Below are 16,522 nucleotides of genomic sequence, written 5' to 3'. Positions count from 1 at the left end.
CTCTCTGTCTCTCTCTCTCTCTTCAGCTTCTTTCCTCCATGGTTTTAAGGTCAGCTTCCCACAATAAAATACAAGTTGCAAACAGGAAGTGTCTGCTTTGCTCTCCACTGTATCCCCAGCACCCCCGGAAACGCCTGGCACATCATCAGTCCCGACCAAACAGTCCTTGAAAGAATGAAAGAACCTTCACTCCAACTTCAGCTCTCACCTCTATGGAGATGAAGCTGGTCTCAAACTTCCTCCGCAACCAAGTCCCACATCTCCAGCTGCACGTCTGCACGTCTCGCTGCTGCCTGCTCACACTCAACACGCTCGCAACAGAAATCTTTCTCTCCAAACCAGCATCCCCACCTGACCTTCCCGTTTCTGCCAGCAATAGCGTTATTCACCCAACATGTCCCGTACAAAGCCTGTGTGGGGCTGCCTTCTCTCTTCCTTCTGCTGACCATAGCTTGTCACAGAGCCTGCCCCAAGAGTCTCTGTCCCCAGCTCCGTCCAGTGAAATCTCACCTAGCTTTCAAAGCCAGCCCCGATTACACCTCTCCATGAAGCCTTCACTGACCAGCTGAGCACTCAACTCTCTCCCCTTCATCTGAATTCCTATAGTTTGTGTCCTCTGCACCATTCACTTGATCTCAACGTAAGTGGATACAGTGGGTCATTAGTAATGTTGTCATGTGATTTAGTCTTATCTCCCCAGCCAGCTTGTAAACTGCTTTTGAACAGGGCTCACGGCTCATGCTCTCTTATATTCTTTACAGCAGTTAAGCTCCCTGCTTCCCAAATCCGGATCTTGCACAGAGTAGGAACTCAGTGGATATTGGCTGATCTTAAAGTAAGATACGACTGAAATAAATGAACACCAGGATAGGAATCAAACTATGCGGGTTCAGACAATGGCCTTCCCTTAAGGTATTTTAAAAGCATTTTCCCCTCAAAAAGTGTGGATTTTTTGAACAGCATCAATATCACATATGAGATGTGAAATATGCTAGTTCACCCCGAAACTTATTTCACTGTTACTAATTTATAAGAGAAAGAAAAATAGACAACATATTAAGTTCCAATAACAAAAGTAGGTCACCTGAAAATTGACTTGTCAATTTCCAAATGTAAATCCTTGTTTCAGCAATAACATGGCAAACTTAGTAATAATGAAGGGCTCACAAAGAAACTCTTTTGTAGTGTTTGTGTTTTAAATCAACACAAAGGTGTTAATCATTTTGTTCTAATTCAAATAGGTTAAACTACATCAGCTTTGGATTTCAGGAAAAGCCTCCAATGTGTTTCTTGACTTGAAAGCCAAGGTTTGGGCCTCCCCGACTTCCTCCCTCCTCTGGACTGAATGTGTATATCCCCCCCAAATTCACAGGTTGAAGCCTAATCCCAGGAGGTGATGGTATGACGATGCAGGGCCTTTGGGGGGTGATTAAGTAATGGGGGTGATTAAGTAATGGGATTAGTGCCCTTATAAGAAGAGATATGAGAGAGGGGGAGAGAGAGCGTGCCTTCCCTCTGCCCTCCACTGTGTGGGATAGAAAGAGAAGAGAGCTGTCTGCAAACCAGGAAGCGGGGCCTCACCACACACAGGGGCAGCCCGCACCTGGATACCTTGATAGCAAATAAAATTTGAGAAACAAATGATTTTGTGCCAACCACCCTGTCTGTGGTATATCTGTGATAGCAGCCTGAAGTGACTAAGACACGCCCCCCACTCTCCGGCATCCCCAAGCCTGTCCCCAGGCCTGGTTCAGCCCCTGCTATCCAGGGCATCTTATGACAAATACAGTTTCCTGGGTCCAACCCCAGAGCTATGTCTAAAAATCTCCCAGGGTGGGGCCCAGGAATATGTATGTCAAAATGCTCCCTCGGTATTCTGATGAGTAATCAGCTTTGGGAATCCCTGGTCTTCAGGCATGAAGAGGCCGCTGAGAGCCATGAAGTCATCTACGAGGCTCTGATGACCCCTGTCCTGAGTGTAGCCTCGTTTTGGACCACTCCACTCTCTCTCTCAGCATAGGTGTGCTCGCACACACATCTACATGTCCACTCACCCCCTCGCCTCTTAAGAGCTGCTTCACCTGCCTAGGCTACCCCTGCCCACCTCGCCCATCCATCCAATCCCTCCTTGGACACCTGATAAACATCACTTCCTCTGTAAAGCCTTCTGGAATGCTCTCCAGCTACTCAGAGCCCTTGCTTCTCTGCATTTGTGCTGCCCTTGTGCACCTCTCTAGTTGGACATCCTTCATTCATGCATTCATTCAGTGAGTGTCCAAGGAGCACCGATTGTGTGCCAGGCCCTGTGTGAGGACTGGGCATATGGCGCTAACTAGGGCACCGTTTCTGGGGTCAAGGAACTTAGGGTCTAATTGGGGAGACCAAGCAGAAAACCGAGGATGGGATTTACAGCTTTTAATGTCCCTTCCTCAGACAGAGAGAGCATGAGGCAGGAGCATTTAATCAGACCCTGGGGTCAGAATTTTGAAAAGCCTGCTTTTCAGCTGAGATTCTGTATTGCATTGCATTGCATTGCATTGTATTTTTTGTTTGTTTTCATCATGGGAAACGCATCATGTGAAGATTCAGATCTGTCGTGGAAAGCCTTAGGTCCCTCTCTCCGCCACCATTTCTTGTTCATCTGAAGGCAGGTACATCCATCCCCTTGAGCTGAGTTTTTTTGTTTGTTTATTTTTTTGTGTTTTTTTTTTACCTCCATGTCTTTAAGTAGCACTGTTGAACTGCTATCTTTTCATTTTTCAGCTTTAGGAATGATTTCATTGACTTTACACTAGAGAAGACTTCAGTCTACTGCCCACGTGTGCCCCTTCCATCTCCCATCCTCCCAATAGAGTTTTATTCTAGTTTTGATTGATTCAATATCCAGTGTTTACAATATTATGATTTTATAACATAACTAACTCATAGCTTTGGGTTTTTTCCCAGGGGTTGATATTATCCTTTTCCTTTCTAAAAAAATCTGCATAGTACACTATGTTCCTATCACTAATTTAAGATCAAGCTCAACATCCTCCCAAGAAGTCTAGATGCAGTCAGTCCTCTTTCAGTGTATCCTCCTAAGGAAGCTCTCTGCCCGAGCCATCAGCCACACTCCAGGCTGGACTGGTGGCCCTATGTGCCCAGCATCCAGCTATGGTGCAGGCATCTCCTTGTACCAGCACCCTCAGGACTCCCTTCACCCCCTCCTGTGTTGGATACTGCTTTCTGTACCCCATGTCTCCCTCATTTGTGCAATATGGCCCCATTTTGGTAGGCCACATTCTCTGGCATCTTCCTAAGAAGGGGTCCTAGAGAGCTTTGCATGTCTGGAAATGTCTTTCCTCCAGCATGGCACTTGATTGTTTAGTGGCTATTTTCATTTGAATTTCCCCAGAAGCAGGTCCTGAGATAAGAAAGTAAATGCCAGTAGATGATTTGGGAGGTGCTCCTAGGAGGCGCTCCCAGGAGGCACTGGTAGGGGAGTGGACGTTGAGACGGGGAAAGGAAGAATACCTATATGGAGGTGTTAATGACACTGCACAGAGCACGCCTAAAAGACGTCCCACCTGAGGGACAAGAAAGCCCATCCTCAGCTGAGTGAGCTGGAGAGATTGTATTAATCCAACAGAGCCCTGCAGGAGTGAGTCATAAGCCCCGTATGCCTGCTGTCAGCCAAGTATGGAAGTGAACACTGAGGCATTTGTCGGGAAGAGGATACTCGGAGTATTGGAGGGGCCATGGGAGAGGAGCAGAGGATGGCAACGCCAAGAACAGACTCAGCCTGTTAACAATTTCATCTATCACGTCCCAGAACACCTGTATGATTTTGGCTTGACCTCGTTAACAGAGCATAACACAGATGGAGAGAAGAGTTAAAAAAAAAATTCAACATACATTTTCTCTTTTCTCTCTGTAGGAAGAAATAACATATACTCATGTGTGCTATTACAAGCACACAAAGATGAAGCAGCCACTCATTCATCTGGGCTCCCCTCAACTGCTGTCTGCAGAGATGACCCCCGTTCCCAAACCACTGTAGGCTGGACAAGGTGACTTCTGGAGCCTGCCAAGTTCCTGTAAAGGGACAGGTTTGCAAAGGGTATAACGAAACATCCGAAGTGATTACTCACCTGCCAGTCATCAGAGCAGTGTTTATAACTCGCCTCCTTTCTGGTGCTTTTCACTTCCCTCCAGGCAGACATCCTATCTGAAAACTGGGGACAGACATCCACTGCTCCTTCACTGTGGTACTGCAAAGAAAGAGGAATGGGCAGATCAAAACGAGTAATAACGATAGCTAAAACTGACTAAGCACTCACTAAACGCCAGGCACACTGCTGGGCGTTTTCCATATCCTGACTCATTTCACCTTCACAGAGTGACCAGTTTGCTTTTGGTTGAGGACCCTTGTCAAGGTCACAGGGGTAGAAAGTACAAAAACCCACTGCATATAACGATGGGACCACAGTCAGCATTCCCAAACACATGCTATTTGGGGGAAAACATAGAGTATAGTTAACGTGCATGGGCTCCGGAGCTTGGGCTTCAGCCCTGGCTCTGCCTCTTAGCCCCTCTGTGCCTTGGTTTTCTCATCAGTGAAGTCAGAGTCCCAAGTACCCACTTCCTATGGAAACTGTGAGGATTCAGAGAATATACCACAAAGCACATGGAAAGCCCGCAGTATAAACAGCAGCTACTTTTACTGGTCCTGAACTCTTGCATTCACTATCCTTTTCATCTGGGGAACAACTCTGAAGTAGGTATGTTATTATCCCCATTTTTCTGATAAAGACAGTGAGACTCAGCTAGGAAGCAAGGCTAAATGCAGGCATCTCTTGAGGATAGTTCAGGGTCGGTTCTAGGCCACCGCAACAAAGTGGTGTCTCAATAAAGCAGGTGTTGCTGCAAAGCATGGTGCAATCTTTTTTGCTGGTGGAGGGTCTTGCTTTCAATTTGCAGAACATGCAACATCTGTGAAGTGTTAATAAAGTGAAGTGCAATGAACCGAGGTCTGCTGTATCGTGTTCATGACCACAGAGCCAGGGAGGGGCTGTGAGATCGGGCCTCCGGACCCCCAAGCCCACATTCCTAATTAAGGAAATCACCTCACCTCACTATCTCCCATAGAAAGAACCTTATACGCAATCAAATACAAATAAAACTACTTGCAGAAAGTGCATTATTGTGGTAGTTCAGGTCCTCTGAGAAGCAGATGGGATGAGATGTACAGGAGATGCACTGGGGGAAAACACCTAATGCCTATGACAGGAAATAGGGAGGGAGCCGGAGGAGGCTGGGAGAGCCACCAGGTCACCATGGAGAAGGCGAGAGGGCCGGAAGGAGCAGCGTAGGAAGAGTCTTAGACCAGAGCCATTCTAAGAGGCGTTTGGCAGGCCAGTGGGAAGCCCTGGAGGGAGTCTTATCTCAGGACTCTTGTGTCTCCCAGGAACCAGTGCCTCTTGGAATCCCTGCCAAGCTCAGTGACTGGCCAAGAGCAGTGTGTGGGAAGAATGGTGCCAATGGAGGCACGGACTGAATCCCGTGGTTTCCAGTAAGTCACAAACCTTGTCAACTGTTTAGACTGAAAAGAGAAACCAATAGTCTAACAGTTTCAGTTAAAGGTGGGATGTACCATCCAAGAAGCACCCAGGGATGCTAAGGGCATGAAGGGTGGAGGGGGGACCTCAGAAAGGCTCCTTGGAATGGGCCAGCCTTGAGCTAGACACCAATGACAGGTGGGAGAAGGAAGTGTCCTCTGTCTCTTTAGTCCCCATTAGGCTTTTTAACACTATTCTGTGCTACACAAATAACTCTCCTTTCTCATCCATTCTTCCTCGCGAATCCATTTAATAAGCTTACAGAGCAATGGTCTAAATGCCCAGCTCTTGGGGGAAATGTGTGTAGGAACTAATTCATAGCAACATAATCAAAAACTCTTGGGACAAACCAATGTCCTTTTAGCAGACAACTGTTGAAAAAAAAATGACAGATTCATTAATTAATCCATCTACTCATCTCTCCAGTTCATACTTACTGAGCATGTACCACAGGTTCTAAGCGCCAAAAACACAACACTGAACAAAACAAGTTTCTGCTGGCAGGGAGCTTACACTACCTCCCCTTTTCTCATTATTAGGTGTATCTTTATACATCCCAAGTGGAATCCAATTCTTGAATCTTTTTCAAGTCAAGACCAACGAGGACCAACAAGTAAAGAGTCAACCTGATTTCAATTTTACAACTGAAACTTCTACTTAATCCACATTTCTGTTTATGTAAAAATGCAATTTCAATAATAAAACACCAAGCACCACTATTCTTCAGTATCTTTTGAAGGTCAATGACCTTTCAATTACTGTTAAAGCTAAGGCCTTAATAAAGATTGGAAACAACATTTTACCTGGCACTTTTGAGTAGAGTGAATATTCAAATTGTAGACTCAACTACATATGGGTTAATTTATAGTTGAGGTCACAGCATAAGGTCTAGGTATTAATTTAAAATTTTTTTCTTTGTAATTTTAGCCTGCAATTTAGCAAGGGGTTTCTGTGAGTTTGTAAAGATATGAGAAAGAAAGAACTGAAGGAGCTATTCTTAGAGAGCATAAGCTTCAGGCTTTTCTTTGGTTTCCCAAATGAAAATTTAATCTTGCAGAAGTTGAAAGTATGACAGTAAGTGGACATAGAGTTCAAAGAGGCACAGAAAGAGACAGGACTCCAAATATCTGTTAAAGTTACTCCTCCTTTAAACTTTGCTATCATTTCCTGAATAAGAACTTACTTTTGTTTATGCAATGCCTAATTATTATTGTGGCTAATATTCTCAGCCTCGGCACTAGTGACATTTGGGGAAGGATAATTCTTTGTCATGGGGGCCGTCCTGTGCATTGTAGGATGTTTACAAGCCCTGGTCTCTACCCACTAGATGCCAGTAGCATCCCCACTGCTCTCTCATCCCATCCTCCCATTGTGACAAACAAAAATGTCTCCAGATATTGCCAAATGTCCCCCAGGAGAGGAAGACATCACTCCTGGTTGAGAACCATTGTTTTGAACACAGGTTATGCCTACTGTCTACTTGTTCTTTACAATTGCACATCTTGCTGGTACTTGGAAAACAAGACTGCTGTGTACGGTTGGACAGGTTATTGACTGCACAAGGGCTCCTGGCCAAAGGTGTAAGGAAGAGCTGAAATCCAGCCCTCGCTCTGCTTGCCAAGCCCATGAGCCCATGAATGGGGCTGTGTCCTGGAGGAAGAGGCCTCCTCAGAAATCACATGTAGGTGTCATGTGCGCTAACTTCTATTAGCAAATTAAAAAGTGATAGGAAGACTAGAATGTCAGATGCTACATTGATCTGGCCCAGGGATTGGCAAACTTTTGAGACGGAAGAGCCACCAGGGATTAGCAAACTGCAGCTCGTGAGCATGTGGCTCTGAAGTAAAACTGAAAATGAAAATAAAACTATCATAGTTTCATTTAAAATATTTTTAAAGGCTATTATTCACATAGTGATTATGTAAAAACATATTTATGGCTCATAAATAATTTTTAAATTGTTGTGAGGGACAGGATTGGCTCTTCCAGGGGTTGGCAAACTTCTGAGACGGAACGTGTACCCAAAGAGCCGCATGTGACTCGAGAGCTGCAGTTTGCCAACCCCTGCTCTAGCCCAACTCCTTGAGTCTTACATACTGGAAAGCTGAGGCCCAGGGAATTCTGGAAGGGTAACTGTGAGGAACGTATTTAGCCTCTAATTTTGGCAAAGCTTGGGAAAAGAAGGGAGAAGTTATTGTACTTCAGGGAGCTCGCCCATCAAATAGGGCAAATTTCAATGCACATTTTGGAGAACGAAACACAGTCCGTTTTACAGGCAGGTGCAAGGCACAGAAGAGACAGCCCTTCATGTGAAAGACGAACCAGGCAGGAGGAACGGAGTGCACTTGACCACACAGGAAATGCCGCTGGAGAAGGGCGTGCGGATGCCCGCTGCTCGAGTGGGACCAGTTCAAAACCAAGGCTATAGTGTCTGACTCTTCTCGGTGGCCTGTGGGCTAATGCCTGGCCCATATTGACACGGAACAGAAGCACAACAAACCCCAACCCTGAGCAAAAAGTTTTTGACTGTGGAGATCACTGGGCAGAAACAGGAAGTCCTCTTGGTGGGAAGGTGGGCTGTCGAGAGGGGAGCGGGTGTTCCAAGAAGCCACAGCTTCTGTCTTCCTGAGCCTCAGAGAGTTCTCTTCTCTCTGTAAGAAAACATGGCTAAATATGACCCGATCCCTCCACTGGATCACCCGTATACCGAAGGCGAGAAGACAGCTGTGTATTTGCCATTGGCTGCACCCACCTGGCAGCTGGACTCGGCAGCTGGAACACATCCTCTTACCCCCACTCCACCCCCAGGAGGAGCAGAGCTCTGAGCTCTGAGCCACCAACCTCCTGGAGCCTCAGCCCCTGGGCACCTGTCCCAGGCACAGGTTGTTCTCCTTGCCTTTGCAGGATGACTTTGCCTTGGCCAAGGGCTCAACCCCTCCCACGTTCCCCAGCAGGAATCCTGATGGAGCACAGGGCAGGTTTAACAGAAGCTGTAGCAAATGGCACACAGGCTCACACACTGCCGTGGACACGCTGCCCCTCCCCGACTTCTGGCTGCAGTCCCCTGGCAGTTCTCCTCCCCTTCTGCCCCGGGAACTCGCAGTTTCTCTGGTTCGTGTCCTTTCTGTTCCCTCAGGGTGGTATTCAAATATTTAGGAAGCAGCCACGATGCACCAACTCATCAGAACAGGTGCCCAGAGATCCCCTATGGTTCAGGTATGGGCGGCTGGATTACGTGTACCTGGATTCCATGGGCCGACTCCACTCTGGTACAGGAGTGTTTCAGTGTTTCAGCCCTGGTAGGTTCTTACCAGTGGATATTTGTCCCAAATCTCTCCCTCCTTTTCGGGAGCGCAGTTGGGCTCTGCCTGGCTCCTGCAAACTCACAGAGGCTTCTGTTGCTTTCAGCAGGTCCCCTAGGGGCACTTGAAGCTCTAGAGACCCACCCTCTCCACCGGAAGGGGAGGGGCTGGAGAGCTAACCCCACCGCAATATTCCCTTGCCATTTTCCTTTCCACAGAGCCCTGGCTGGGGCGCCTTTTGGGGAAGAGAGTCACCACGCAGCCCAGACTGCTGACTCCCGGTTCTGCTGCCGAACTTCACAGACGTTTCTGCAGGGTCTGGCTCTGTAACGATCCATAAGGCACTAAGCACAGCTATAATTAAACTGTAAAAATCAATCTAGCAGCAGCGTGCAGCTGGGGAGGGATTCGTCCCCTGCAGCGTCCCCAGAGGCCCCTAGCCCTCCTCTGGCTGCCGTGGCACGTGGCACGGGGCACTATGTCAGCAGCACAGAAGCCCAGGGTGAAGCTCTGGCTGGTATTGCCACAGTAGGGGCTTGGAAATCAGTCACTGGAGCTGCAGCAACAATGGCACGGAAAAACAGGCATAGGGGGAGTGTTCTCAAGCTGAGAGGCACTCACTAAGGCTGGAGCTCCCAGGACTCGCAGTGAGGACTTAGGAGCTGGTAGCAGGAAGGGATCTGCCAAAGTTGCATGTGAGATTGGGCAGAGAAGGTGGGAGACCTGGAACCAGGAGAATGAAGGGGGAAAAAATGATCCAGGCCATACTAGGGGCAGAAACCCCCAACACTTCAGACTGAGGTTTTCATTGGTAAAGATTGCCAACCAGACTAATTAAGTCTACATATGTGCTTAAGTTATCGTGTGTGTGTGTGAGTGTGTGTGTGTGTGTGTGTGTGTGTGTGTGTGTGTGTGTGTGTGTGTGTGTGTGTGTGTGTGTGTGTGTGTGTGTGTGTGTGTGTGTGTGTGTGTAGGTTTAATCTACAAGGTGAATTTCACTCCCAATGAGTCCTTCTGTTATCCTCATAAAGTTCTGGCCTTAAAAGGAACCTCCCTGGAGATTGTTAAGGTGAAGTGATAAATGACTATAAATCTGCCTAGGGCACCAGGGCTCTGCAGCCTGTTCTGGAAACAGCTGGTGACCACGTGCCTTATGCTGATTTCTCCTTTACATGGCTGAAGGGTGTCTAACCCGCAGTCCTCCCCACCCTCCCCAGGGTATGTCCACCTGGAACCTATGATGTGTCCTTATTGGGGAAAGAGTCTTTCGGATCTCCAGATGAGGTCATCCTGGGTGAGGGTAGATCCTAAATCCAATGACAAGTGTCCTTAGAAGAGAAGAGAAACGGAGAGAAAACACAGAGGAGACCATCAGAAGACAGAGGCAGAGACTAGAGTGATGGATGGATCTACAAGCCAAGTCACGACACGGGTTGCCAGCAGCCACCAGAAGCCAGGAAAGAGGCCTGAAACGAATTCCCCCTTGGAACTAACCCTGCCAAAACCTTGATTTCAGAACTGTGGCCTCCAGACATCGAGAGAACACATTTCTGTTGTTCTAAGCCACCCAGTTTATGGAAATTTTTATGGCAACTCGGGGAAACAATATACTTGGTAACTGGTAACATGGTAACATGGGAAGTGGCATCGGATGCTGGCTTTGGAGTCAGGGTAACCTGATTCGGGTTTGAATTGTGCCTCCGCTCTTTTCTACTTGTACAACTTTAAACAGATGGCTTTTCAATGTTCCCTTCCATGCAACAGAGACAGTAAATAATATTTATTTCACAAGGTCGTAAAAATGAAATTTGATGCAGCCACAGAGCACCTGGCACACAGTAAGTACCAGATAAATTCTAGCTTATTATCTGACGCATTATTAGAAGTTGGTTGAACACCTAAGTTAATAACCAGTTAAGGGAAAGGCAGGAAGAGACCCAAGTTATTTTGAAGCAAGCATTCCAGAAAGTGACACTGGCTCCTCTTCTGAGAAGAAGTAGAGATAGAGGACATTTGGGGGGAAAACTAAATAGGAGAGTTCTTTGGCTTCATTTGAAAAGAGGACGGAGGAGAAGAGAGAGGAGTAGGCTAGGCAAAACAGGGGGGAGGGCTGATTTTAAAATTAAACAAGTACTGCTATTTTGGAAGATGAATGGGGGGGTGTTACTCTGCGTTTGGGAGGAGGATGGAAATGGAAAAACAATTATTTTAGAGGCCAGAGGGAGAGAGGCTATAATTATGAAGGGGGGTGTACATAGCCCACATGCTGGATGATGACATGAACATGCTTTAGGGAGGACATGGAAAGGAAAAGCCTGGGAAAGGGTGGCTTTCCTAATCAGGATGCTGCCACGTGACAAACGGGCACCTGCCCATCTCCTGGGCTGGGGGTGATGACAGGTCACAGAGAGATTTCCAGGCAACCGCCCAGCATGAGGTAAAGAGCATTTGCTGGGAGTCATGTTGGGCAGAAATTTAAAACACCCCCACAAGGGCACAGAACATATCCATGGGTGTCCTCAAGCCTGAGCTGGTCCTGGAGGCACGGTTTTAACAGCAGGGAGGTTGGAGTGTGTTCTGGGAGGGAAGAACAGGTTGGGCAGAGATAGTGCATGCATCATAAATGAAGGGGGACAGGAGGAGGTGAGGGGCAGGCAGGGTGCATACGGGGGGGAGGAGAGAAAGGGGAGAGAGACTGGGGCTCCCACAATTCCTGAGCCAGGGAGGGGTGCTATGAGCAGTGCTCAGGAAGTCAGCTAGGCAGCTGTGAACAGAATGAATGGGAGAGAGAGGCGCCCGCATGGTGTTTTTTTCCCCCCAAAGTTTAAATTAAGGCTAATATTTAAGAATCAAGAGATTTTACTTAAAAGCCAGGTTGCTGGCATCTCTTGAAAAATCGGAAGGTCTGGCAATTCAGGTCCATATTCTGGTGTGCTCTCGCAGTGACCTTCACTGCTGCGTGAAGGCGTCATCCTCTGTGTGATCCTGTCTAGGCTAAGGGCCCAGGACCTTGGGGACAAAGGCAATACATAGTCCAAACTGGTTTATTGGGTCAAGATTAGCACCTGTAGTCACTCCTCAGGAAGCATGACTGGGATAAAGCTGGGTCAATATTGATCAAGGGAAGGGGAAAGGATTTTTTAAGCCAGGCTTCAACAGGTATCAATTGGGGGTCCTGGACAGGGAAGGGCAGGGCATGGTCAACCTGCACCTCTCCACTGTTCTACCCCAGGGTAGACTTATTTACATGGCTCTCTTCCCACTGAGTTATAATCTCCTCCCCAACCCCAGCCTGTGTGTCCTATTTTCCATCCAACTGCTTCCTGTTGGCGAACTGTCGGCAGCAGACACAGTGCAACAAATGGAGCAAGAAACTAGAAAGCTGAGGACTTCCACTTCTGGCCATGACAGAGTAACTGGTACCAGACTTGTCTTCCCGCCATTACCTACTAGAAAACTGAACAGAATATGCGGAGCAACTGTTTTCAGACATTGGACAACAGGCAGCATAAGGCCATGATCCCTAGAGAAAAGAAATGAACAAGGCGAAGCTGTACAATCGCCTCGGCTTTCTGCCTGGAGGCATTTTCCAGATCTCGGTGAAGGGGGGGGGGGCAGAACACAGCAGTCTTGCTGAATTGAAGTGACAGAGGTCAGAGTTCAGAGAGATCCAGGCAGCTTCACAGGGTAAAGTACTGGAAAGGAAGGAGCTACACAAAGCAGGAGCTCCAGCAGTCTGCACAGATGCCGCCATTGGGTCTCTGGCTGAACACGAAGCTATGCATTTTCACAGTGAAACTCCACAGGACTGGGTAAAGAACAGCAACTGGTGAGCTAGGAGCTGAACAATTCCCAGAGCTCACACAGGGCGGGGAGATATTTTAGTTCCAACCAGTCAGAGGGGAGAGACCATGCTGAATATCCAAAGTGTTTAGTAAAGACTTTACAAGGATCACACCTTTGTATGTACCGTGTTTCCCCAAAAATAAGACCAGGTCTTATATTAATTTTTTTTTAATTAGAGATTTTTATCGGAGAATTGAGTGATGGGAACAGCGCTGGGGAATTGGGGGAAGGGGAACAGACAAGTTGCTGCCCTTTTGTTCTTCAGTCTAGTTGTGGAGGATGTCGCTTCACTGGCCCAAGTTGGCACCATCATTGTGCTCTTCCCGGGTGAGGCAGATCAGTCGCCGGCTTCTGGACGGTCGCTCACTGTGGCTGCTGGCCACTCACGTTGGCTGCTGGCTACACACGGTAGCCCATGGCAACCCACTGCAGCAGGGACTACAGCCTACGCTGTCGCCGGCGACTCATGGCAGCCCAGCTCCAGGTCGAGCTGTTGTTCAGCATCTTAGCCGTAGAGGGCAGTGTCACTGGCCCTCATATATGGGATCTGAACCGGGGCCCTCTGGTGTCCCAAGCCAGCTCTTTACCAACGCGCCACTCGGTCGGCCCAATCTTATATTAATTTTTGATCCAACAATCTATATTTATTCATTTATTCCTGTACAAAAATCTACATTTATTCAAACAGTCATATCTGGCTGATGATCTTAACTGGGGCTTATGTCTGGGGTAGGGCTTATATCACGAGCATCCTGAAAAATCATGCTAGGGCTTATTTTTCAGTTCTTATTTTTGGGGAAACACAGTAGTAGAGCTAAATGATCCCTAGAATAAGGGCTACTTTAGGTCCACTCTAACAAAGCTTAAAAACAAGCCTCCACAGGCTCAATTTGATCTTCAAATAATTTAACCACCTCAGAGAGCAAAGTCCAACTCTCTTTAAAGAAAGGCACCAAAATCCACATGTTCAACAAGGTCAAATTTACGCTGCCCAGCACGCAATTAAAGATGACTAAACAAGAAGCAAGAAATGGTGGCTTATAACCAACAGAATTGGTCCATACAAACAGAGTAAGAAACTGAATTCTTAGGTGTATTTTTGTCTCTTATCCAAATTTTCCTTCTCATAATTAGCAAGTGATTTTACCCTGTCAGGCTCATTGAATATGAAGCTGCTTCTGTTTATCTACCATCTGATGTGCTTGACATCTAATTAACTAAACATTTACAAAAAATCCTCAGAGACCAGCTGACAGCCTCTGCCATGGAAGAGCCAAAAGCTGGACTTGCTTGGATGGCAAAAAGAAAGGCTGCTCACCCAGGGCACATGAGAATAATAAATACAAGACAAATTCCTTCCAGGGTGGCGATGTGCTCATTTCCTTTTCAGCTTCTCTGGGTTTTGTAAAATTGTCTCCCATCCCTACTTCCCCATCCCCATACGTATAATGATTTCAAAGCCAATGAGTAAGAACTCACATAGCAAATACTGGCAAGCTCCCAGAAGACAGAAGGAGGGAAACGCAGAAGTGAGACTATTTGGACGGCACCTTGGTTTTCTCTCTAATTTGAGGAAAATTATGCCAAACTACTTCTTCCTTTCGTGAGTGACCTATCATTCAATAACTATGATTTCACAAATAGCTACCTATCACAGAAAGTGGCAGTCACCATGTCCCTACAATACAGTGTGGCAAGCACAAGTGGGAGAAGGAACATTTTCCATCTGGGCTTCTAAGTGGTAGTTTAGAAACATAGGTTTGGCTTAGTTTTATAAAAAATGTGATCAATTCAAATTTAAGCCTTTATTTTAAATGTCACACACACACACACACACACACACACACACACACACACACACACTTGCACAAGGCTCTTGATGCATAGATTTGTGTGTGAAAGGAAGTCTCTCGCCATAATGTCTTCCCTGAGAATATGCTGAGGCTCGCTGAAATTGCAGGGCCATGCAATAGCTTAAAATGTTATTATGCTATATGTCCTGGAGTTTGTGCCTTCTACTACGCCTCTCACACATGTCATTAGGTGGGTGGCAGCGTTCTGGCCAGCAATGACCATGCAGGATTTGGGACTGAGACTTTTCTGTTTCACTAGGTTCTGAGAGCTCTCCAGAGCTGACAGCACCGGGCTAATTAGAAAGGCAATTCAAGTTAGGTACTAGATAATGAGGGGAAATGACTGATTTAACTTTTACCTACTATTGTTCCCGGTGGGGTTTTCAACGGGAAGTAATCACCTCCTCATTACTGCAAAGTGTTACCAGGTGCGTGTCTTGTGGTCGCTGGCCTGACTGTTTCCTCCTCTGAAATTTCCAGGAGCCTAAGAGCTACTGGTCCCCAAATGGCCCGAGCTCCTTTTAGGTATTCCATATGGTCGCCTTTTAATTTCCAAGAGTCAAACATGAAACATAGACGCTCAGTGGTTAGCCTGACATTCTCCCCAATGTGTGAACTCCCTTGTCAACACACTCTGTGTGCGTCTGCTCTCTGCTTGCACATCTCCAGACAGGGAACTCGGAAGCCCATTTCCCTATTTAAAAAGTTCTTAAAATTGAACTGAGGTCTCTCATCTACTTACTGGTTCTAATGCTTCCTTCTGCCATGTGAGAAACAAGTCTGACAAAACAAAGATTTCCAAATGATGGCTGTGTGTCATACTGTGCTCCAAACCCTTAAACCACTTCCCACGCCGTCATCCCCAAGGTCCTCCCCTCTAGCTAATGACACTGTGATAGAAATCTGACCCTCTCTGTTTCTTTTTATTTTTCCCTTCTTTTCCTGCTTTGTTTTTTCCTCCATTCATTCTTCCTCCTTCTCCTCTTTCCTTCCTCCCTCCCTCCCTTCCTTCTTTCCATTCATTCCTCCTTTCCTTCCTTTCTTTCTATTAAAAAGCATACACAATTTGAAACACTGTTCAGAAACATCATCACATGCCTCCATTTTCCCCATAATCTCTTTGGAAGTACCAGACTCAAATTTGCTGTTAATAAGGGTACATTTTGGCTCCATAAAAATAGAATCTTGTGTCCTATTTACCCATGAAATCATGGTGAAAAGTTGCTTTGGGGTTGTATTTTTTCCAGAATGTCAACATCTACCACACTCAGGCCTCAACTTTTCATTTCGCTATATGTCTTCTGAACACAAAATAAAGCTGAGAGTCAACACAATAATTGGCTCAATTCAGATGACAACCTTTTTGGTCTAATGTAGCAGCTGATAGAAGAAAAAGTATTCCACGAACATGAGGCCTTCTGGTAAGTGTCCTGAGCTTCCACAATGTGAGGACAAGGCCTCTGAGTGCACACACCAAGCTCAGTGACTCTTTTGTCCATTAAGTTGTGGTGCTTCTCTTTTCATAAACAAACTGAGATCCTATCAACTCCCCACCAGCCTGCAGGGGGGTATGTCATTCATGAAACGAGGCCACTGTTACAACCTTTAGTGAAAAACTAACATAATTGTAAAAATAATTTACAAGTGGTATTTTTTTTTAAGATTTTATTGGGGAGTTGGGGGAGGGGAACAGCGTTGGAGAATCGGAGAAGGGGAACAGATAAGTCGCTGTCCTTTTGTTCTTCAGTCTAGTTGTGGAGGACTTTGCTTCACTGGCCCAAGTTGGCACCATCATTGCGCTCTTCCCGGGAGAGGCAGTCACTCGCCAGCCATTGGACGGCCGCTCACGGCAGCTCATGCCCGCTGGCGGCCAGCCCCACTACAGCCTACACCATCGCTGGCGGACTCATGACAGCCCACTTTC

Source organism: Hipposideros armiger, unplaced genomic scaffold (genome assembly GCF_001890085.2).
Source record: "Hipposideros armiger isolate ML-2016 unplaced genomic scaffold, ASM189008v1 scaffold_74, whole genome shotgun sequence".
NCBI classification, from domain to species: Eukaryota; Metazoa; Chordata; class Mammalia; order Chiroptera; family Hipposideridae; genus Hipposideros; species Hipposideros armiger.
Note: the sequence above shows the minus strand (reverse complement) of the source record.